Source organism: Haliaeetus albicilla, chromosome 21 (assembly GCF_947461875.1).
Source record: "Haliaeetus albicilla chromosome 21, bHalAlb1.1, whole genome shotgun sequence".
Lineage (NCBI taxonomy): Eukaryota > Metazoa > Chordata > Aves > Accipitriformes > Accipitridae > Haliaeetus > Haliaeetus albicilla.
Window position 1 is genome coordinate 15,995,395 of NC_091503.1, and position 23,104 is coordinate 16,018,498.

Consider the following 23,104-nt stretch of genomic DNA (forward strand, 5'->3'; position numbering starts at 1 on the left):
AGTCCAGTGTTTCATTACCAGTCTCATGTCTTTCTGTCCCTCGCCTTCCATTATCCAGTTATTTTCTTAACTTTTTAGAAAAAAAAATAATAAAGCATCCTTATAGTACAACAACTATCTTAACAAATTCTGGTACATGTCATGGACCTCGTTAATTGATTCCACATCCAAAACACAAGACTTTGGGCTATTTTTGTTGTTCAAAGCTGTACATTGGCCAACATCCTCTGCATATAATTAACCCCCTATTTCCATGGAATCTCTGCATTAACTTATTACAGACTTGGCTGGTAATGAACTCCCAGGAGAAGTCCACATACAAACACTGGCCATTGGCTTCGCTGCCCACGTGGATTAAACAAAAATTAATCTCATCTATTTGGTTATTCATTTGGTGTCTTTAAATTGGAGACGTTTTTCTGCTTCGTTTGATGCACACAAAGAAAGAGGGATCTGGCTACTGAACTTTATCCAGAAACATCCATGTGTGGAGCAGATTAATGGGAACTTTTCATACCCATAATAGCTTTACAGCAGCGAAGTAGAACACGCAGTTCTCCCTGGGTGACTATAATGCTCTGGGAGACAAGGAAAACAAATGTGGCTAGAAGATACTAATGTTTTGCTCATCAAGCACTGTGTAGTTTAGACATCATTAAAATGACATGTTTAGAACCGAACCTGGGAGGAAACTCGGCTACCAGGAGTGGTTTTTTTAATGCTTTTTTTTTTTTTTTTAGTGGAGCACTGAAGCTTTTGGACACTGAATAAAAAGAAGGATGTGACAGATAGAGATGTCCCAAAGCAGCTGCTGGTATCAAGTGACCATATGCAAAATGGTAAACGGGAACTGACAGGCAGGCTAGTAAGGAAAAGCAGTAGCAGCAGGGCTTATCGATTCCCCCTCTACCCGCTTCCCACTGGAAATGGGGATTTCTAAATAAAGAGAGGAGAACAGCTATTTTTATACCACTTATAACTTAACTGGTAGTGAGAACCTGACTGGAATCCAAGAGAGCAAGGTCCTTCTCTGGGCTTTGCACTGACCACGGATCAGTAACCTTATTGCTGCATGCCTCAGTTTCCCCATGGGTTAAGCCAGGGTAAGAATAACAGCATCCCCTGGAAAATGCTCTGAGAGCTGCTAGGGGAGAAGACTGTAAGTGGATAACTCTAAATGAACTCGTTTCTCCCCTGCCTCCTCCCCACCTCATCAAACTCCTCCTCAAAAAGAGGGTAGCTCTTGGGTTTGCGGGTAACAGTTTTCAACAGCACCCTTTTTCATACCATATGGGCATCGCTCTGGTCCATCAGGCTCGCACAGAGGTGTCCTGAAGAGGTGTCACAGGGCCTCATGGGCTCTTCTCCCTGCCATGGACACAGATGCTACTTCTTGGCATGAATTGACTTCGTCAGGTTAAAAACATCAAGGTCAATCCAGCTGTGCTAAGGAGATTCCTCAACTAGGCCCTTCCAAATTCATGGTCTAACTTCAGTGGACAGTACTAGTCCAATTTCTCGCATGAGGTCCCAGCGTAGCAGATCTGCCCTCCCCGTGAACACCCCTCCCTGCCTCTCATGTGATTTTGGTCCCATTTAGAAAAAACTCATTACTTGGAAAGGTATTTATGCAAATTTTCCGTTGGGTGTGGGGGCCTATATGCTGTGAAAGCCCACAGTCCTGCCTAAGTCACCCTCTTGTACAGTACTCCTGTCGTTGTAGGACCTTCTGGAAGAGGAGCAGACCTGGCCACATGCTTCAGGGCCCTTGGGATTTCCCCCGGCCCAGACAAGTGCTCCTTTTCCTGCAAGCCAGGGATGGAGCTCCTCAGAGATCAGGACCTTGAATCCACCCAGGGGGTGGCCTGAGCAGCCTGGAAGACCATCCGCAGTGCAACCCGTCCCTCACACGTCCCTGGCTGCCAGCCAGGATCAGCGCAGGACAAAACCTCTGCCTTTTGCTGCAACACCGCCATTTCCAGCCTGAGCTTTTCAGGCTCACATGGTACTCAGGTGATTAAAGGTTGCAGCAGCAATTCCCTGCCTACCGGCACCCAAGCCAGCTGGATTAAACCTCACTGGCGTCTGCCTACGTGTGTCAAAGCCTTGGGCGGCCTTGCGGACATCGCCTTTGACAAGCACGGGCAGACGGGCTCAGAGGAAGGCGAGCATGGTGGCCCAGGTCCTTCTTGGAGGCATTTCTCCCCTCCTGCCCCCCACCTCTCTGGCCAGCATCTCCCCCGTGCAGCGGGGCTGGGGCAGCAGACGGCTCTTCCCCCCCCATCCCCAGCAGCTGCTGTCTCCCTGCCACCTCAACATCCCACTGGCGCGGGGAGTTACATCAGTGGGAAAGCAGCTGGGGTTCACCGGTGTACGGCAAGAAGCAAAAATGGTCAATGTGCCACCTCTGCAAATGGCACGGCCCCCACAACACAGGGAGCACGTGTGGGTGAAGCCCCTTAGGGAAGAGGGGGCTACCTACCCCGCACCCCCAGCCTTGCTGGAGGGGAGTGGCAGGAGCCCTGTACCCCTATAATACCTATTATTTCAGATGTATCTGAACAGAAACCATTAAAAACTGCTTGAAGGGCCCAGGAAAAAGGGGTTTAGAGAGAGTGCTCACAGCTGTGACCTTAAGTGCTCTTCATCTGAAAACCACCAGCCGAGCCCTGGCTCACACTGCCGTGAGCCTCATACCAGGGTGGTATGTCTGGGGTGCCACTGTCACTCGTCTCCTGCAGATCGAAAGATGAGCGACAGGACCATGACCGGGCATCCCATGCCTTCTGCGAGGTTTTCGGGCTGGGCAGAGAATGGGCAGGCTTTGTTCATCCCATGGAGGCCTCTGTCCACTTCTGATGACCTGCCACAACCCACCGGCCAGCATCTCCTGCCAAACAAGCAGAAGAGCAGAAAGCAAAGGGTGTCCAGAAAATGGAAATCAGGCTTGAGGGCGCAACACAAAAGCCAGTGGGGACGTGGCTGAGACCCACCCACTTCTTCAAAGCAGCTTTGCAAGTTCGTTTGCCACCAATATTTAACCAGTCGACCAGTTCATCTAGTTGGCAAGCATCTCCACTCCAGTCCTCCATGCAGCTGCTGCAGGGACATCAGCGCTGCTCAGGTGCACCCCAGCCAGCTGGAAACGCGCTGGCTCAGGTAGGGAGGCCATGCAAATGGGCAGCAAGGCACAGGGATGGACTAACCGTTCTCCAACAGAGCTGCCCCACTCGCCTTTTTCCAGATGCAGGGCGTCTCTGGCCAGGTAACAGAAAGCGGAGCACACCTACGACCAGCCTAGGGCACAGCAAGAAGAGGAAGCAAAGTAGAAGTGGCAATTATGTTTACTGCATTTAAGCCAACATTTGAAGGACACTGCTGTCGTTGACGGCAAATAGTGCAAGATGGTTTCTGCAGGCAAACAAATCAGTTGGACGTGTCCAGGCCCGTGTTCATTACCAGCTTGGAGATGAAGTTGGTGGGATTCTTATGGTGCTGAATTACTTGGCTCATTACAAGCACACATTCTCACGTATGAGTTTTTGCACCCAAGTGCAAAAAACAGTGTGTAAGAATTGTGACTTCAAGAGCAGGATTGCGTCTAATTTAGCAGTTTTACCTTCTTTCACAGTTCCCATGAAAACAACGGTGCAATTGCCCTTTAATCAATATTTACTAATGCTTCTAAAATACTGGGAAGAATTTCGCTAATCATCCGTTTCCTTACGCTTCGCAAAGGAGCTGAAATAAACCCTTAAAAATTACAAGATGTGCAACAACTAGCAGAGGTCTGTAGGCAGCACCAGTTAAATAATCAGCCAGCAGATTACGGCACAAAAACCTTTTCAAAGGGAACTCGATAGCAGACCATTGCCAAGGATGCGATGAATGAAAATTGCCAAGTTGTCTCTGAGGAAGAATTTCGCTGCCACTGAAGTCAATGAGACCCTAGGGGAGAGATTTAAGGAATTCACTTCTCATTCAGCCTGAAGTCTTCTCAAAGCAGCTTGGATATCCACACCGATATCCAAAGCCTCCAGATCAAGCACCCAGAATTCAGACCACCCACAGCTCTCACACACATGTTCAGGCCCCCCCAGCAGAGTCAAGGGGAGCTCGGTGGATCCTGAGTTTCCCATTTCTCTGCTTCTCATATTTCCTGACCTCGTGGAAACTACCCTCAGCACAGGAGGGAGCTGTAGGCTGGAAAGGAAGACAAGAGGAGAAAGCAACTGCTCTTCACCTCACCCGACCACCCTATGAGCCCATGCAGCTTTACAAGGAAGAAGATGAACCTTGGGGAACCTGTGGCACAGGTGATTGCCTGGTGACAGTGGTGACAATCTGCCACAGAGGGGTCAGAGGTCCCCCACGTGGATGAATCTTGCCCCTGGCAGGTCCCTCAGAAGAGAAATCACACTTTGGAGGGAGGTCGAGCTGCGGGTTGCTCCATGGTGGGGTGCAGTACATCTTCCTTGCCTCCATCTTCCTGGCAATCCAGTAAAGAGTGAGCCAATGGAAACAGTGACCTGGCAGCAGACTGGAAACCCTGGAATTTCAAATGCTTCCCTGCAGTTTAAAACTTGATGGCAACCATCACACTCCAAATCAGGCATCCCATGACCCTCAGCCATTTTTATCTTTACTCTCCCTACGGTGCTCTGGATGAAAGATACCAATCCATCTGTAATCACACACAAAATAATGCTACAAAAAGTCATGATAAGCTTCTAGGACCCAGTAATTCCTATAAATCACATTCACTGTTTAAATTCAGGGAAGGAAAAAAGAAAACTGAAAGAAAATCTACAGTAAAAGCAGATGATGCTGTATCAGGCAGGACTAGAACTTCCCGATTTATCAGAGCAGTGTCAGCTGGGGTTTTAAAACCCAACCTCTACATGTCAAAAATATAAAATTTACAGCACAGCCAGGTTTCCAAAGGTTTATCCACGCAGTTGCAAGTCTTATGTAGACATGAGGAAGTTCCATCAGCTCAAAAAATAACATGATTTTAAAGTGAGTTATTCAGGCCAGCTCTGTGAACGTGTATTTCATTTTCAGTTGATTTTGGTTTAGCTTAAAATTGACTTCAAGATCGATTATTCTGGTTTCAAACAAAGCTGTCCACCCAGGGCTTTGTAACAATTTTAAACTTTGCTTTCAGTCATGGAAAGCAACTTTCCCACAGAGCATAGGACAGGACAAGTTTTAATTCACACCTTTGTTTATTTGAGAATTCCTGTCTGGAGCTATTCTTATTTTAGAATAAAAACACTCATGCAGGGCCTCAAGTAACAAGAGAGTTTGAGCCCATGTAATTATTCCCAAACATTTTGTGTGTACGCCAGCTTTGTATCACAACACTCGCTCTATATGCCAGTTCTGCTGTAATGACATAACTCGCTGTAATAGATTATTTGGGGATTAAAACAAAAACAAACAGGTATTATAAGGAAAAACTATTGCCACATGAGGGCATGCTTCATCTCTTTCAAAAGCTTGCCTTTTTGTCTCAGATATTTAAGGCAAGTTACATTTTAAGACCCAGTTTTAGCAAAAGGAAAACTCAGGTTTTAATTATGATTTGCTAGGTTTTTTACATAACAGTTAAGTGCAAAATTATCACAAACTTTGAAAAGAAATACTCTTTGCTCCCATCCATGGATATACTATTTCCCTGTGCTGACAGCAGCATACGCTTTGATCTTAGGGCAGAGGAGATGAGCTATCTGGAATCTCAATGCATAATACTCGGGTTTTGTACCATTTGGTACAAAATAACCACAGGACACAAAAATCAAACACAAAGCTACAAAAGAGAGAAATTTCACCTTTTGTTCAATGGGAACAGTTTCCTGGTTGACCGGCCACATCAAGGTAAAGGGTGGCATCTCTTACTGTGCTCTTGCAAAAGAAGGGCAGGGTAGCGGGGTTCCCTGGGCTTCCCCAGCTCTAGTGCACTGCTGGATCCATCTCTTCCCAGGAATGACAACCCCTGTGTCCACACACCCCCTGTGTCCTCAGATCACGGGATCCCTGCCAAACCTGCAGTATACCTTTGTGGCGATTCCTCAAATCACATGGTAACCCCAATGAAGTCCACGTGTCCCCCCCAGAGTCCATCTTTTAGGCAAAACTACCACCGTCAGGCTTTCAGAGCCTACCAGGTCATTTGTGGTAAGAGCCCAGAAATGAATTAGGTCTGCAGATGGTACTGATGGGCAGCAAGAGGTTAATCTCTCCACCCAGAGAGCTGCACCGGAGTGGGAAGGATCCTCAAGGCCACAAACTTTCTCTGGTCCTCAAAGGAGGATTTTGGACCCATGGTAGAGTGATTAACTAGGAAACAACCGCATCCAAGCCTTTGAGTCACTAGAAGTAATTTTTCTTCTAGTGAGTCAGAGTATCTGTACATCCTTGCTGCCCGAAACCCGAGTACTTAAACACGCAATATCACACTTGAGTATCACGTCTGTATCATGGCAATTATTCTCCAAAACATTAGGTTTCACGCAGCTCTAGCCAATATCCATGGATGCTCAACATGCTACAGGACCTGGCCTCGGGGTGATTTGTTAAAATCAAACAGGAGGGTGTTTTCCCAAGCTCCAGAGGAGCAGGGTCACATGCCATGTTTCAGATGCCTGCCGCTCGCCTGACCTGGGCTCAGCAGACCCTGCCAGAGGAGCACCAGCTCCCAGAGCCTTCGTCCTTGGCTGATCCAGGGAATCAGGAGGCTGCAGGGGCTCTAGCCCTGACAGCACCAGGCTGCACAATTTTGGCAGTCTGGGCTTGTGCTGACTAAGACCTTTGCGCTGACGATAAGAGCCAGCTCACGGGGGAATCTTTCTTCAGCTTCTCCCTTTATCCCAGAGATGTAAATCCACTACGTGCGTCTTTCACCACCGCACCCATGCTCCAAGATGATTTCATCTTGCCATGGAAAAGACAGACAAAACACAAATGCTCCGATGCTTGTGGAAACAGGTGCAATAAAAGCCATAGGCAGAGGGGTAAATAAGTTGAGAGACAGGCTTTTAATCCAATAACCTGAACAATATTGAATTCCCACGTATTTTTGTTGTTGTAAACATGTTTCGATTATAAAATTAAAAGATGCCAGGCTTTATGTTCTCACTGTAAAATATCATAGGAAAATGCACTGTGGTATTGGAAGGAAGCATCACCAGTTATCTGTGCTAACAGTGACTAAAATTTTGCTCTTTCTTCTGTGATTTTACCAAGAGTAGTTTTGAATCTATGCCTCAGCACCTAAGTAACTGGATATTCATAAGCATCCACGGGGCCAGATACTTGTGCCCCTGGACAAGCAGACCCGAAGAAACAAGAACCCCGAATACCCACTTGCGGTTTAAGGAGGGATCAAGTTCCTCCCTAACTCCCTTGCCAGGCCATAAACTACTTTTTTTGTGCACGTCCTGGCTTCCCCGCTAGCTTTTTGCACCGCAGCCTGAACCCATCCATCCCCTTCAGGCCACCATGGCCCCGCCGAGCCCTGCAGCTCCCCACAGGGCAGCCGCCGGCCGCTGCTGCCCGCTCGCTCCTGCCTGCTGCCCCTTCTCCCAGGGCTTTGGCCACCCACCCTGCCACTGGGACCGGGAAGGGCCGCACTGCAGTTTGCTGACGGGGCAGAAATGGCAGCTGGATCCCTCTGCGCTCGCCAGAAATAAAAGCAAGGGCAGGCAGATGACCAGGCGGTCATCTGCTGAGCGCTGGGGGAGAGGAGAGGTCCCTGCTCGCCTGCCTGGCCCCCACAATGTTATCTGCACCTCTGAGCGTCCCAGGCTCGCCTGGCGCCGGGAGATAAAGGAATCATATTGTATCTTTAAAGAGGGACGGGGGTGCGGGAGAGGTGGCCTGTGGCCCCATCCTGGACCTGGCAGGAGAAGGTCAGCGAGCGCGCGGGAGCAAGCGGCCGCAGGACGATGGGACAGCCGAGTCACACACGGCGAAGACCAGCCTGGCACCGGCACTGCCGCCCGGCCGGGGCGGCGGGACAGCCCTCCCACTGCTCCTCGGCTAAATGACGGACTACGTGCAGGGACGAGCTCCAGCGCCTGAGGAACAACCTTCCCGCCGAGCAGAAAGGGAGGGAGGTGCAGGGAGCGGGGTGAGAGAGACTGACTGTCAGCCCGAAGAGCGCTCGGGGAGGGGAGTTCGGTAAGACAGAGCTGGGCAAAGTAAAATAAGAAAGAACAAGGTAAAAATAAAGAGAGCGAAGTAAAAATAAATATGTAAAAAATAAACGGAATAGGATGGAGTAAAATAAAATAAATACATTTTAACTGTAAAATAACATGTGCTGGGGAGGGGGAAGGAGAACCAGCCGCTTTCTCACTGGCTCTCCTGCCGCAGCAGCACGGTCCCGTCCCTGGTCACGGAGGGACGAGGGTGGGTCTCACGGGGCTTTATCCCTGGAGGAAGACCACCCAACAGACAGCGGGGGACCTGGCCACCACCCGCGGCGGCCGAGGAGGCTGCCCCTCGCCCAGGCAGGCGGTGAAGCGGCCTGGCGGGTGCCAGCTCGCCCTGACTCGCAGACGGCCATTTCGCAGGTGGCTCTGGCTGGGAGTCAACAGGAACCTGGTGCCTCAGTCAGAGGCTGGGGCGGCTCACAGGCCACAGCAGACTTCCCGGCAGAGCCAGTGCTGCGGGCGCTCCCAGGAAAACGCAGGAACAGATTTTTGTGGCAGAGGAGGGAAAAGCGCTTCCTTGTTCAGTTCATGCCCTCCTGGATTAGGCAGGAGGAGGACACCCGACATCTCCTGCCCAGCCAGGTGGCCTGTGCAGGTCTCTGCAGGAGACTGCTACCCAGCATGAAACGTCCAGGGAACACAACGGGGCGCAGGAGACGTCCTCTTTCCTGGGCCCGTGATGTCTGAGGCATCAGTTGTCTCACCAGCTTCCCTGAAAGGCCCTGGTAGGACACGCGCAGCAGGGGCAGGCTGCAAAATCTACAAGCCCTTGATTTCATCTGGGCTTAGGTGGCATTTCTGACCAGCCACCGCTTCAGCGGGTGGCACTCTAGCTTGTGGGCCAGCACGTGCGCTTGGAGATCTCTCTGCCAAAACTTGCTGTTATTTCACATCACTGCAAGCGTTGCCTGTCTGGGAGGATTCCCTGATGGCTGGGAGGAAAGGAAACAACAAGCTCCCAAAAGCTTGAAAGGCAAAACCTCAGCAGCAGTCAGGTACTGAGGTTCCTTTGGCACCACTGAAAATCCCGTCCTAAGTCCTCAGGCCCAGCACAGGCAGGTTTTACAAGCTCACCTGCCTGTACACAGGCACCACTGTCACTAGGACTTTTGCCCCATTTGCAACAATAAGTCTATTTATAAATCATCAGCCTCCTGTTCCAGCTCCACCACCAGTGCTTGCAGCATCGAGAAGCGAGTGCTCGCTAAGCGAGCCCCTGGGGCTGCGAGGCTGCCCCTCACCGCTCACCCCCCCTCCTGCCGGGAGCCAGCGTGACAAAAAGCCTGCCATCCTTAAGAGGCTCCTTCTGCTGCTCCACCGACCATCCGCAGCCTCGGTGGCATCAGCCACTCTCATGAAGCCACCGGGCTTCGCATGGCCGCAGCCGAGGTGCGAGCACGCGTTTTGCTTGCCTGATGGCTGGTAACCTGTGGCAGAGAGGCGGTGAACAGCTGGGTTGAGAAAGCCACTGCTGCTTGCCAAGTGTACGTGGTCGTCATAAAAAAAAATGCTAGGCTTTCCATGGAGTAAGAGCTAAGCACGAGCTCCCACTTCAGCCCAGAGACAACCATGCCTGCTTCTCTCTCTGTGGAGGAGAATTCCTCTTTGACCAGAGAAGAAAACAGGGAACAGGCATAAGGAAAACAGCACATGGCAGCAATCATGGGAGAGTGGCAAACAGCCATCCTAATTGGTGGTCACAAAGCTGTCCAGCAGCTGCAGAGAGAGAGGAGCCGGGGGGAAATGAGCCAGAGGGAGATGGAGCGGAGGAGGAGGGGAGGAAGCTTTAAAGACGAGCAGATTGAGGGCAGCCTCTCAAACAAGTCAAAACTCACTGAGACATGGCCACGACTCCCTATTTAGCAGGAGGCATCCATGAATGAATAAAAAGGAATAAAACCTGGACAACTAGGAAGTCGAAGTCAATCGGATTCATACATATTTAACAGGGACATTCATCTGAACAGAGGCCTGGCTGTAGTGCGTTGGAAACAAGTCACACTGCCTGGGAGGCTCACACAGAAAGCCTCACTCCTGGCCAGCACGGGACAGTAAGGCGGGGGATTGCTCGCTGTGCTTGGGGAAAAAGCAGCACCGTTGTGAGCGGAGGAGAAGATGACGGAGCAGGTGTGATGCCAGGGAAAGGGCATCGCCCACATGGGTGAGATGCCGGGGAAAGGGCATGCTCTCTGGACCCTGACCCAGGGAGGGCAGGAGAGACCACGCTCCATTTTGCAGCTGAAACTCCACTCCTGGCACACGCTGCAGGGGACAAGCAGGGCTGCTGCCTGTGGAGCTGGAGCAGCCAGGCTGCAGCCCAGCAGACAGTGTGGTTGCCCAGGCTAGGATAGCCCCAGGAAAAAGCTTTGGCTCTCATTTTCTGGTCCAGAGCTCCTTCTCTCAGTGCAGCAGCATGGCTTCACAAGAAGCCCCAGAAACCTGAAGGAACGTGTGCCAGGATCGTGACTGACGTCAGGAGGATGAGGGATGGAGAGATTACATCTCCTGTAGTCTCTACAGTGGCCTGGATCCAGGTATGGACCTGGGCTGTAAACCTATTGCCACACATTGCCGTGGGCCCTTTCAGACCTGGATTAGTGGGATTCAAGTCTAAAAGAACCATGCCCCATCAAACCACATTGCTTCTGCTCCACCTCTGCCTGGGCGCTGGCTGAACCGATGCCCTTGTGCAGGGCTCTGCAATGGCATGTCCTGTATCAGAGTTGCTCCACAGGCAGCCCTCAGCAACCCTTGGCATTTGATGTGAACCCCATTAGTACAGAAATGGGAAACCCACTTGGGTACTACTGGCATGGGAAGCAACATCATGGGATTCCCCCTGCCTATTGTCCTACATTGGCACGCCTATGAAACACAAAAACAATTCCTACCAAGACAAGTTTCCTCTCTGTCCGGCACAGCCTGTCGTAGGAGTTCTGCAACCCAGGCTATGTCCTCACTGACACCTGCTCAACCTCAGACTCCTCCAGGGGTTTGCACAAGCACAACTGGCTGAACTTTCCAACGAGGCAGAGGAACACAGGCACTCTCATCCCACAGGAATTGCTACGTCTCTGTTGACACGGAGGCTGCTAGATGGTGTTTCCAGAGCAGATTTCTTTCTCTCCTAGATGTGGAGGCTCTCCCCTGGGGCAGAAGCAATGGCTTCGGTCCACCCTGTCACCTGTGGCAAGCATCAGCCAGACAAGGAGAGACTTTTATCTGGCAGATGGGCAGCAGGCTGTAGCTGAAGAAAAAACGGGAGCACACCTACAGCACATGACAGTAGTACGTGATATGTTCCAGAGATACGTGAAAATGACGGTTATGAAAGAATCAGGAGGGGAAGGGAAAGAGAAAAAAAAAGTCTTTTGGCTTGTGTCCAGGGGGAAAGGTTCATTTCTGTCATCAGACTTACTGGTTCAGCCTAGGGAGAAATGCAAACAGCATCAGGTCCTCCCTTTCCAGAGAGAGAAAGCAGGGTCAAAGGCAGCACTACCTTTCCTCTCCCTGTGCGTGCCACCTGCCTCAGCCTGACCTGAGGCGGGAGGTTGTCCTGAACTGCCATTGTGGCCGGGTTTAAGGAGAACAGCAGTAGTCTGGTGATGGCTGCATCATGTGGGGAATCAGAAGTACTTTTGCCTCAGGCACCACGGTAAGCTCAGTAGGAACCAGTTTTCATGCATCAGATATATTACATGGATGCCACACATCCCATTTGGCAGCTCCCTCAAGTATTGAAAGCTTCTGGACAAAGGGACTCCAAACTCTCTGGATCTGGCACAGCACTCGCCAGGCTTGAATTTAGACTTACATTCTTGGCCGGCAGCCCTGAGTGCTGGGAAGGAAGCATCCTTATCCCCCCCCCCTCCTCCCTCCTTCCCCCTCCTGCCCCCAGACAGAAGGCGTATTGGATCACTCCTCTCCGCGGGTGAGGGAGTGCTCTTCTTCTGGAATAACATCCTCTGCATGAGGAGCTCTGCTGGTCCTGCTTTTCTCCATCCACCAGGAAAAAATCTCTGCTGGAATGCTGTTCTGCTGGAATCAAAACACATCACAAAATCCAGCTGATTTCACCAGGATTTCCCTTAAGAAGAAAATCAGGAAAACAAAGAGTTCCAGTGGTGTGGAACATTTTTCAGCATGTTTGAAATGCAACATAGCAGCTTTTTTTTATTATTATTTCAAAACTACTTTCATTTTAATTTTGTGTCTGTTTCTATTGCATTAGGTAAGCCACAAAACTCAAAATCAAAACTTCCAATTGATCCAAAACAAAACAAAAACAAAAGTTCGGAGTGAAAAACCAGAAGGTTTTAAAATTTGCCAAATCAAATTCTGAAAAGTAAAAATCCTCTCCAAAACGAAACCTAAATCTCAATTTTCACCCTTTGTACAAATGTTAAACATTATGTGAATACATTCTCAACCTGTGAAATCTCCTGGTGTAGATAAGCCTTTAGTACTAGGTACGATGGGAAAAGCGCTGTATTGTGTAAAAAGCTGTTATACAAGTGTTATAACTCCAGTAAGGGGTTCTACCAGTACAGCATCTAAAATTTTTAAAGTGTATATATTTTATCACCAATAAAATTATACAGCCATGGGACAAGCTATCTGTACATCAGGATTTACAGATTTAGGAATTATATAATCCTAAATGATACTTCCCAGCATCAATCCTCTAGACCACGTGACTTTTCAAAACAGGGAAACAACTTCAGCATCTTATTAACTCTCTCCTCATGTGCATGCATGCAGCTCCATTGGTCTTACAGGTGTAAATTAGGGCAGGATTTGGTCCATGACATCCATAGCTGAAAAGAACAACTGCAAATCCTAAAAGGAGAGGGGAAAAAAGAGACAAAAGAAACCTAAAACAATTAGTGAGATTAGAGACAAAAGAAAAATAATAATGTTGACAAAAGCAATGCTGTATGTTAACTTGACCCTAAATAAAACCTTAGATACCAGCTAGTAGGTACTCTGTCGAAATCACTGAACTGAACACTAAAATAAAGCCACTTTGGAGGGGGCAGCAGCTTTAAACCTACAGAAAGCAGCTTTACATACCAACCGCAGGCAGCGAGTAAAGAACACTGTGTTTAAGCAGAAATTGCAGGAAGTGTGGGGGTGGCAATAGCCATTTGCCACGCTAGACTTTAGTGGAGGACACTGCAACCATTCCTGTGGCTGGTCCTGGGAAATCTCCATGCCATGGCAAGATACACCACCAAGGCGCACCCTGCTTTCCAAGGGCTTGGCAGCTGGGCTTAGGATGAGCCTCCTGGAATTGCCAGGGACTGAAACAGAATTAGAAGAGCCAGAAATGAAAGGTGAGATCTTGGACCAAATACAGTAGATCTTGGATGCCATACAAAAGTTACAGAGATCAGATGTCACCCAGTGATTAGGGGAAGATGGGATAACATCAAAGAGAAGGTAGGCCAGCTATGTTAAAAGGAAGAAGACTCCTTCGATTATAGCCCAGACCCGTGACTCAGAAGACCTAGTTTATACCCTCGGCAAAGCTGAAAACTTCCTGTGACATCTTAAGCAAACCAGTTTGCTCCTCGATACAACAGGATAGTAATTTATACACTCCAGAGCTTTAAATTAACTGAAGTTCATAGAGTGCTTGGAGCTCCCAAGGTGATAAGTGCTCTTACCTTAAAATACAGCAACGAAACCCTGCCATCCATCCACTAGGCACCATGGGAACGCTCCCAGTAGGGTACCACACACAGCCAGCTCCCACTGATATAAAACATGCTTTAGTGCTTGCTACTTGGTGCCATTGACAATAAGGTGCCAGCACACTGCTTCCTCCTTTGCTTCCTATCCGTTATAACTAGCTCTATCCCACCACATTCTTCATGAATGGAAACTATTCATATCGTTATACTAGGTATAGCCAAGTAAGCAGGAAAAAACAGAAGATTTGCTAGCAGATGCTAGGGGAAGGGAGGAGGTGATAGCGATCAGCGGCTTTGGCAGCTATGTAAATGGTACCAGGCATGGCAATTTCATTAAACACCTCCCTGTCAAGAAAGCCAGAACCATTGGGATGCATATTTAGAGAATGCTTTCCAACATGCTGTTGGCTCTTATCTTGACCCAGCATTGCATATGCTATTCATCACAGGCCATGACAGAAATTATATCAGCATCAGCAGCAACCAGAGTAGCAGAATTTTCTGCATGGAAGAAAAGGGAAAAAAAAATCTAAAAAAACACCAGTGTTTACCATGAATAATGTCAGTTGTTCTTCAGTTTCCACCTTCCAGTTGGAGTTATTTGGCTATGACCTGATGAAAGCACTTTCAGAATATCGGCTGGAAGAAGGACAGCATCCAGATGTATTTGACAGGAGTAAAAACCTGTGTAAGCCCTACGTTTCTTGTGTAAAAGTCACCACCCCAAAATAGCTTGTGATCTAGTTATTTTTATTTAGAGAAGAGCCTGTGCCTTGAGTTTGGATCCAAGTCTAAATTCCACTAGAGTTTCAGGCTGTTGTTAAGGTAGGATGCTCCATTCTGGCCCAGTTCAGAAACAGGATGACCAGTAAGTTAGGAATCTTGTTTAGAGCCAGACTCAGACATTAGGGTGGCCCATTTTAACATGTTTGTGTCATGTTATGACAATAAACAGTAAATCAGCAGCTTTACAGGAAAGGGCAGGTTTTTTTCTTGATGAAGGGAGAATTTTAAAACTGTGTGCTCATTTCCATGTTTCAGAAAGGCTGCAGGTTGTTTCTGGGATGCTGGGAAGACTCCCAGGTCCTCAGAGGGGACCATTCAATAATGGAAAGCACATTTCGCTACCTGAAAATCATAGTAGTGGGTACTATCAGCTCTCTGTGTTGAAGCAGTACCAACACACAGACATGTTTACCACTAGGCCACACACAGTGTTACAGCTTGCTCCATTTTGCCTGTGCATGCATCAAGGATTCTTCAACAATTCTGTATTTTTGGATCTGGAAACCCTGTAGGATCTCTTAAAAACCACCTGCACATTTTCTTCCCGCTTCCTGCCATTTCTGAATGATCCCTTGAGCACAGGAGCTTTCTTCTTTGCCCCAACTGGATATTCTTAAAGATTTTTTTATAACTTGCTGGTTCAGCTTTAACCACAGTGGTACTAACATAGTAATTAATACCAATTTCTTGTAAATGCTCTGTTAGTAAATTTGGATAATAATGATCTCTTAGTTACCTGGGTTTCTACCACACTGTGTACCTATCCTAGAGCTCTTGCTTACACAGGAGGCTGACACAGCTCCAAATACTCCATTTTAGTTGCTCATGTAACAAACAAGTACTTCACACGTATTTTACACACGTGCTTGGCACAAAATATCCAAGCACATATTCACACAAAACAGGAGTAACATAGTCTATTCCAGTAGATGTATCCAGTCCCAGACACGTGCCTTACCTATTTTCAGACCTGTAGGAGGCAATGCAGGAACTGTCTGGGGCTGTGGACATGTTCTGTGAGAAAGGCTGCAGCCACCTTCTCTCCTCTCCATCCTTTCTAAAACTCAGGGTAAGGTTGTGCTAGTAAACAGCTCTCTCTTAAAGGTAAAGCAATGTCAACTGGGTTAACACTACCTTCGTCAGCACTTAAAACTATCTGAGAGGCTTCACCTGACAGATTAAGACCTTGGACCACCTTTTCTAATAGCAGAGCAAGGAGTACAGGCGGCATCAGCAGAGGATTCGTAGCAAGCATCTGGAATGGCTGTAAGATCTCCAGCCAGCTCAGCTGTTTGAAAATAAATGTCTGTCCGCAGCCTTATGGAACTGAGCTGGTACATCTTCAGACATCCCTTGCATAAATGTCTTGTACACTCAAAGAGATTTATGATAAACACTTGCTCTTTCCTTAACCTCCAAAACCTTTTCCACCTGCTGAATAACACAAGATTCTTTCCCCTCACCCAGCGTGTTCAACATCTATATAAAGCCTCTAGAGAAGATTCGGTGGCACCATGGACTGACTTGTCAGCAGTACACATATAACACCCATCTCTACATCATCTTCACCTCCCATGCAAATAACACCATTACCCAGCTCTTCAAGGGCTTGGCTGAGATCAGCAAATGAATGAAGAGCAGTTGGCTGAAGCTGAATTGTCACAAGAGCCTGGGCTGATGATGGTATAGGAAAGTATTTTACATTTCCATAATGTCAACCATTCCCCATCACCGGCATTAAGACTAATTGAAGATTTAATGTTCATCTGAACTCATTCATCCTGGAAACCCCAATAACTGTTGCTGCAAAAGCCTCAATCCTTCAGCACTATTTCTGATCAGATTACTTGCTAGATTGAACTTGGCCCTTATGCTTAATTTCTACAACCTAGCAAATTTAGAAATGATACCCCATACAAGAATGCTTCAGTCCATTTATTCAGCAGTACAAGACCACCAAACAAGCTTGAGCTTTGTTCTTTGCTCTGCTGACCACTCAATCCCAGATTAAATTCAAGGCTTTGCCCTTATGTTCAAAGCCTTCATGACCTTAGCAAAAATTGGTTTAAGGACATCCACACATCTAGTATTATACTGAAACCTGACAGTTACATTGCTCTGTAACAAAATAAATACCCAATTTGAAGGGTGTGTGCACCAGGGACAGATTGCCTACTGCCTAGGAACTCCTGATCATCTGCAGGAGACAACCATAAATCTCAAAAGTGCGGAACAAAAGAGAAACTCCAGTTTTTCAACCCAGCTTTCCTGTCTCTATTCTAACCATACCAAAACCACCAGTATAAACAAGTAGTCCATGACTGACAGACAGGATGAAGTCTGAATTCCAAGGGTACACTTCAGTGGGGGTTCTCTGGTGCCTGATAAAAAGTGAGCTGAAGTGGCAGCACCTTGATGCTTCTAGCACAAACAGGCTCTCTTGTGTACCCATCTGCCTCTCTCTTTCAACCTTATAGGAACTTCACTTTCAGATCTATATTCTTTTGCCAAATTAACTGACCAACAGGCTCATGCTTTGGGGGAGGTGGGGAGGTAGGGCACATGTAATCACATACACAGACAGACATACACACAGAGCACAAATTCAGAGGCATTGTTTTACTAGGAAAAAGTTACTGGCAAAAGTACCCTATGTAAAAAATAGGAGAGCAAAAGAGAGAGGAATGTCAAAGATGCCTTGTGTTCATTTTCATGAGCTCATAAAGTAATTGGAGGCAGATACATAAAGGTATCCAGAAACATCTGAGGAGTCATTGCTTTCCAAGACACCAGTGACCGTCAGGGACTCAGAACCTGGAGAGAATCACAAAAACATTTTCAAATGACAAATGAGTCACTAATGATAATCAGATCTGAAATAAATTTATTTCCTCCTAAACCAAACACAAACACAAAAGCTGCTTTTCAATTATATGAGATGCAAAACAAGTCAAAAAGTCTAGGAGATACCACTGAACTACACCTGAATCTATGTCCATAACTCACTGCTACACAAGGAGGGGCCCTTGTTTTAAGGTTGCATTTCCACATTACTTTTGAATATCCTGACCACTGCTCAGTTGCAATATATCTATGTTTAAATTGCTTGCCAAGGAAAGTAGAACAGAGGTACCTCAATAGGGGAACCAACCAGCTGTGTATCTAGACAATATTCAGAATAAATGCTCTGATGATACAGAATCCTCACGATGCACCCAGCATTGCATGAACCCCCCAGCTGGTTTTGCGTGGAAGGAAAAAATGTGTGTACGAGCAGGGATACTGTTCAGAGACACTAAAACAGGTTTATAATAGTCCATCCTGTTTGCTTCAGCACCAAAATAAGACCTGAAGGATACACGTCAGGTATTTATTGCTGACAACAACTGGCAATAACTTTGTGCATTTCAAATGCCAGTCGGACAACTTTTCAAAGGGCTAAAAGGTGCGCGAAGGTTGAAAAGCTTGGAAGTCTTGCCAAGGATGATAAAACTTTGCTGAATTTGTTAAACTTATGTTCACATGAAATTTTCACCACAACTGTTCAACTTGACATCTGCCTAAATTTGTACAGACCTTTGGGCTAATCTGACAAGACGTAAGTGACCAAGCAAACCATCAGAAGAGAAACCTGGAATCACTGAAGAGGCCCACTTGAAGCCTACGCCATGGTGGGGTTGTATCTCTTCAGGCTCTTCCAGTGGTTGATTCTAGCAGCAACATTTGGGTTGGCACACCATGCCAGTGAGTCAGCATTTTTAGGTTACAACTGAGAAAACAAGCAAAAAAAAACAAGCAAAAGCAAATCTATGCTGGTTTAATTATTTGGTAAGGCAGCTAGCATCATCATAAAAGTGCCTAAATTTTAGTGCAAACCAACCTTGTCCCCATTCTCTCCCAAAACTCTCTCTTCTTTTCTTAAACTGACAATTCAGAAAACAGCCAGGGTGCTGCTGCTTTCTGCCTAGTATCCTCTGCCCTGCTTGCACATGTGCTTATCCAGTAACAGGCATCAATAGTGAAATGGGATTACGTTCCACTGGTTTAGAGCATGAGCACAGCCCTGGGTGGGGCTGCTGGAGGATCAACTCTTAATAAGGTGTCCAATTTATAATCTAGCAGGGCGAGGAGCAACTGGCTTTCAGAATGAATAGCTCTTCTGTGTTACCATCTCCTGAGGCTCGTTGCCTGGCCAGCCCGCCTCATCCTTTTCTCTCTCTCTCACACAGATGTTACGCTTTTCACTAACTTTTTTGCCGTTTCCCAGACTGGAAATATAAAGAGGAAGGAAGACAAGAAGTATCCACCCGTATGTGGTCGGACACCGCAAACTGCAGCAAAATGAACAATCTGCTAGCTTAATAGGAAATAACCCCCTGGCATTTACTTATTCCAAGAAGGTTTCATTTCAACCTAGGACCCTGCTCCCAGGGACGGCCTTTGCGCCGAGAGGTGCCTTTGTAAGGGATGTTCTGCGCAACGACCCCCGATCCGAGGGACGCCAGGCGGTACGCACGGCCTGCCGCCGACGGGGCGCGGGGGAACGGCCGAACGCCGTGGAGGACAGGAGATAAGCCAAGGGACGCCATTCCCAGACTGACGCTCTCTCTGGCTTTGTCTTAAACCTCTTCCCTTAAATGACGTCTGGTGACTCTGCCGAGGAGCGCAAAGTCAATAAACCGATCCCGGTGAACAGCCAGGTCGGCTCCCTCGGACGTTATTTGCGACACACACTCGTCCCCGAGATACCACAGCCGCCTCATCGGCCGCGTCGACGTTTCCCCCCCCCGTGCGGAACACTACGGCCACAAGCATCGTCCTCACGGGTAGCCGAGTCGCACCGACCGAGGCTGCCGGCCTGCAGGCCAAGACCACCAAAACCGGGGGGGGGGGGGGGGCTGCAGCAGCCGGGGGGGGGGGGCAGCGGGCCGTGCCAGCCCGCGGCGGGGCGGGGCGGGGCGGGGCGGGCGGCCCCGCCCCCTCCCGGCGCAGCGCACGGCGCAGCACCCCCTGGCGGCGCGCAGGAAAATGGCGGCGGCGGCGGAGGCGGCGGCCCGGGGGGGGGGTCCGCCCGCCTCGGCCGCGGTCCGGCCTTGCAGAGCCTGGGCCGGATCCTGCCTGACGGGAACACCTGCCGCGGCAGCAGCGGGCCAGAACGGGCCTCGAAACGGAAGCGAGTTACGTCCGTCACGACCCTAAGCAGCGGTTTAAAGAAGCGTCGTGACGTACCGGGCAGGTCGGAGGCGATCAGACCCGCCGATGAAGGAGTCGCCGTCCTTCGCCGCAGAAGGACCCGCGGGAAGACCGGGCGCAGCGGTTCTGCAAGGACTGGCAGCGCAGTCGAGCATCTCTCTCTCTTCTTCGGTCTCCGAAGCGGTTCTCTGGCCAAAGATTCACCCCGCCCCAGGAGACTTGTCGCAGAGCCTCCCGTACCTCCAGCAGAATCATTTAATAGATTTCCTTCCCGTGGTAATCATCTAATCCGACCTCTCGCAAAGCATAAACCTGTAGCACGCTGCATTCAGGAATGACTGCTCCTCAGGACCTATAGTCCTCCCTTCTTTCTGTCTCTGTGCTGGCACTGCATTCTGTAGAATGACTCTTTCCTGTGTGCAGCACTTAAAACAAAAAAAAACACCCTTAAATACAACTCCACCTGAAAATTTTCCATCATTCTGTGCTTCCCCCCTTGCCAAAGCAAAGTGAAAGGTGATAGAACCAGCCACTTGATCAATCTTTGTCAGGGTCAGGAGCATCTGGCTCCTGTAGGATTTTTTATAGTAAGAGCCTGTTTCTAGGACCATTGGCTCTTGTGCAGCAGGATGCTGTTTTCAGGATCTGATTTAAGCTGAACTCCGAAAGTCCACAGAGAAAGAAGAAGCAGGGAGCATGCACTCGACTTCCTGGAAAAGACACCCAAGCTGTTCTTATGGCCTCCTGCAACCGCAGTCCGTCCTGCCCAGGCTCCACGGCTCCTCCCGGCAATTGCCAGCACTGCGGGCTCAGAGGGCACGGGAAGTGGCCCGCAGCTGGCCCGGGGAGCTTGCCGGGTTGGAGCAGTGAAATGCACAGTGTTTTCAATTAATAGCCTGCTCAGCAGCCACATCATGGTGTGTGAGAAATGCTAAGTGTCATTAGCAGTCTCTTGGTTCAAAATGTTTGGGAGGGCCACTGTTCTGTCCCCATCCTCACGGGGTCTTTGCATCTGGGAGGAATGCCTGGGATGGAGAACACAAAAGGACAAGCTAGACCAGAGTACCCGTTATGCCATTGAAAAAAATGAAAATAAGATGTCAACAACTTCTATGGGCCTAATTGTTTCTTCTCAAGCAGATTGTTAGCTTACGTGAATCAGGGTAGCTCTACTGAGTAAACCAAAGAATGGAAAGGGGGAGGGGGATAGCCTTGGGATCAGAAAGACACAATGTGGGTCTTTACCCCCATTGCTTGCTAGCTACTGAGTAACATTAACGTGTTGCCACCACCCCCCGCCACCGAGAGATAGCGGCACTAAGAGAGATGAAGAGACAGGGTGGCAAATAGTAAGACTGCGTTTCTGCAAACACCACCGTGCAAGGCCACCTGAAGGATCGGGCCTCGACTCCCTCTCTCTGCAACTCCTGCTCTTGCCCTGCTGCTCAGCTCTGTCGTGAAACTGAACTGCACAAAACTAAGCTGATTAAAAACCAGAAACGGTTATTTTCTGAGCCAGATTGCTTCCCTGCTCTGGTCCACCTTACAGCCACATGCACTCTGGACCAGGTGTAAAGAAAATACAACTGCTTCTTTCAGCACCAGTGCCAGCTTGAAGAGTTCGTCAAACTGCAGCCTGGTGAAGCACTGGGAAATCTCACAGAGAGCAAAAGAGAAGGAAGCTGTACTTTAATTTCAGCAAAACACTGAACACAGACAAAGAGCACGCAGTGAGTGAGTGATGCAAATGCACCTAGTCAGATCTCTCCACTGGACCTTCAAGAGAAAAAGGGGTAAAACATCAAGCGCAAAGGGCAGCCTGAGTTCTCCAAACACAAAATCAGGACAAGCCAAATCCTGTCCAATTGCACAACATTAAAGAGTGATTCTGTGCTCTCTTACCTTGTGCTAAGGGAACAGCAATGTTCTGACCTGCAGTGATTTATGTGTAGCAAATTCGTGCTCATAAACAAGTGAGGGGAACCAAAATCTCATGCCCTAATCCTTCCAACCAAAACCAAATTCTTTATGGGCAGCAAGCTTGCTGTTGAAGGAGGTAATGTTTATCCTTATTTGAATCCAATAAAAACACCAAAACAAGAGAAACAATGCTCCAAGAGCACTTCTCTGTTACATTTGCAAATAATGCTACAGAAAAAAAAAGAAATTAATTGCTTCACATGCTTTACAAACATTAATTAATTTAGCCTGATGTCTCCCCAGCTGGACAGGTGTTATCATCTCCACTGAACATATGAGCAAGCTGAGTAAGACAGAGCCAGCCCTGTTTTTTCTAAGTAGCATCTAATTTTCAGTGCACTTCTGTGTACAGGCAGCTTCTGTTCATTTTGGCTAGAGCTGTAAGGGATTAATATATGTGCAAGACAGATTCTGGGTATCCCAAGCTACAGGGCTAAAATTAAAACTCATGTTTGAAAATGTGAACCTAAAGGACTTGCCCATGGCTGGGCAAGACAGGAAATCTGTTGCAGGATCAGGAAAATAAGCCAAGTCTTCAGATTCCTTGGGGCTTGTCTCCACAAGAAACGTAGGGAAACAACATAAAATTGCAGCACACCAGAAATGTTCTCCCCAGGTGGACCCTTCGGTGTTCACTGCTTTCAAAGAGTAAATTTTAACCCCTCCATAAATTCATCCCTTCCTCACAAACACAGAGACCCACTTCTCACTTACTGCTGAATAGTGTAGCTTGTTGCCACTCTCTAAACTGAAAGGTGATGGTGACAAGAGAAGGATGTGGTGACTCAGGAGGTAGCAATAAGAAAGCAAAGGGTAAAGTTTCACTTTGGTTTCAGCAGAAAAATTCCCCATGAAGATGGTCTTGGTTTGTAATCAGTGATGAGTAGCTTACCTGCATTTCAAAGAGGGGTGAGCTACCTCCCACTTAGCATACACAAAGATTATGTCTACCCGTTTTAAGCAGACACAGATGATCTGAATAGCTGCCCCCATTAGCTGGAGCACAATGCCAGCCCAAAGGAGGAGCTGTGTGGTCTCATGCTAGAAATAAGCAGCAGGTTTCTCTGCAATAAACTCTCTAATCTAGCAACGTCCGAGCACGGGGCTGGGCTGCAGATGCACATCCTCCCAAGCTAAGGTGCTGGTAGAAAAGGCTATCCTTCCAGCCTGTGGTTACCATCCTTTCGAGTCTGCTTTGCTGAATTGTGCTTGAATGCTTCTCACATTTTT

At 48.2% G+C, this 23,104-nt stretch overlaps 1 long non-coding RNA gene across 1 annotated transcript; it reads right to left on the minus strand.

Moving 5' to 3' along the window:
• Positions 1 to 8,449: 8,449 nt before the first annotated feature.
• LOC138690313 (uncharacterized) lies at positions 8,450 to 19,570 on the minus strand. The gene is made up of 3 exons (XR_011329137.1): positions 17,835 to 19,570; positions 13,293 to 17,515; positions 8,450 to 13,058 (listed from the first exon to the last, which is right to left on the minus strand). It is a non-coding gene; the product is annotated as an uncharacterized lncRNA (long non-coding RNA).
• Between the last annotated feature and the right edge of the window lie 3,534 nt (positions 19,571 to 23,104).